Raw genomic sequence first — 2014 nt, forward strand, 5'->3', positions numbered from 1 at the left:
TTTCAACAGAGTTTGGTCTTAATTGAAAACTCTGGCATCCAAGATGACAGGTGCATCCTTTCATTGAATGCTTAGCATTTTATTTATTAGTTTTTACTGTTGTATTAACAAAATGCAGCACAACACAAGGAAAACATATTATTGACTAACATTTTGAGGATAAAGACCATCTAAAGAGACAAATGAAGCAGTGATTGTTTATTTTTTAGTGAAACAGTGACATTTTTTCCTTTGAAAACTTTAAGGCCGAGTAACATTTTCAACTTTGAATTGAAATTCCTGTTCAAAATCKACAGCGAAAACAAATCTTAAGTGAAGAAAACAAGCAGCGAAAAGGTGGGTGGTCTAGCGAGAGCTTTCGGTCTCTCTGAGAATAATGTTTTATTTTAAGGTTCGGCTCTTCTTCTCACTCTTGTCCCTGGTGTTCTATAAATGCCTTTCCTCATTAGGAGCCACATATGTAGGCTGTCGCTCAAGTCTGACAGCAGGAAACATAAAGTAACCTTGAACTACTTATTGCAAAACACTGCGCTCTGTAATCTTCACACAAGCAATCACACACAGGTAACTGTGCTGTTATCTGCTCATTAATAGTGTTGTTTGTTAAATAGTCAACATACCTATAACTAGATTTTGAGGGATTTTATGTTTGTATAGAACCTGCAAGGGGGCATGGAGGGATTTTTTTTTCTTTTGCATTCCCTTGCAATACTTTTTTGCATTCCTGTGCAAAAGTTTGCATTCTTTCATGATGTTCTGCATCACCATGCAGGAGTTCATTGTTTTATATTAACTGTATTGAACAAGACTTTTATTTTGAAATATCCAGTTACCAAAAAGAATGTCACCACAAGTTAGGGAAACTGACAGTGATGTTGCATAGCTGCACAATAWCTGCATCTTACATACAACTCCAAGGCTGTGATATGTTCATTCCTGAGCTGAATTAAAGTACTAATTTTCATACAACACAACAGTAATAAACAAATTTTGCGATGAAACACAAAAAGTATTGAGGGAATGCAAAAGAGAAAAAATCCTCCCATGTCCCCTTGAAGGTTCTGTAGATTTGAGATACACGTCTCAGGCTGAGAATTCATTGCTTTTGTTGCCGAAACACAGAGGTGGGCACAGCTAGCCAAAACATTACATTCACTAACTACTAACCCCCTAAACAAGAATATTAGCTCTGCTATTAAACTGCTAAACATCCACACATCTTCATCTCTTTATAATTGAATTTCTATTGGTTTAATTTGAAGGTGGGCGAGATCATTTTTGGAAATTACACCAATCTGAACCAGAAATATAAATCTATGTAACTTGTGATAATTCTTGTTAATTTCTTTCAGAATAAAAATTATGTAGTTTGCATTTTTACAAATACCATTTGAAATCAGTCAGACAAGTAGAAAATATTTTCTCTACCATGTTTCATAGTATTTTTTGCATTTATTTAACTGTTATTCTTTTTGATGCTCTTAGTTTGAAGTTTAGCTGCCAAAGATGCTACATGCACACAAACTGTACCTGACAGCACTGCTTGTAAAATGCGACCAGGCCTAAAAAAAATAAATTAATTAAAAAAAGCTAACTGCTAATGGTTTTTAGTGGATTAGCAGTTTACCAGAACTGTGTCCCCCACTGCCGAAACACAAACATACTGTATATTAAACGATGAAATCTGCTTTTATAATTTTAGCTTTTATCCTCGCATTTTTTTAGCCTTTTAATCCTTCAATTATGCAAACCAATTTTTTCATATCAGCCTTGAAAACTGGTGATCAAGCGTGTTGTGTGCTTTGTGAGCATGCCAATATTACACAAATAGGAAGAGCTGTGAGGAAGGTGAGATGTTTTTTTTGTTTGTTTGTTTGCCAGCTCTAATTTATTTGTTTAGCAGTTGTATTCACACAACTGACCCACTTATCTGTGAAATTACAGAATTTACAGATATATCAAAACCTTCACTGAGTTAGATAGATAGATAGATAGATAGATAGATAGATAGATA

The 2014-nt window shown here is 34.4% G+C and overlaps 1 protein-coding gene across 1 annotated transcript in view; it reads left to right on the plus strand.

Annotated features, from left to right (window-relative positions):
* Nucleotides 1–2014, plus strand: part of grm5a (glutamate receptor, metabotropic 5a) — a 24445-nt gene that overhangs the window by 9741 nt on the left and 12690 nt on the right. The gene's annotated exons all lie outside the window — the stretch shown is intronic.

The sequence above is a fragment of the Austrofundulus limnaeus genome, unplaced genomic scaffold (assembly GCF_001266775.1).
Source record: "Austrofundulus limnaeus strain Quisiro unplaced genomic scaffold, Austrofundulus_limnaeus-1.0 Scaffold17, whole genome shotgun sequence".
Lineage (NCBI taxonomy): Eukaryota > Metazoa > Chordata > Actinopteri > Cyprinodontiformes > Rivulidae > Austrofundulus > Austrofundulus limnaeus.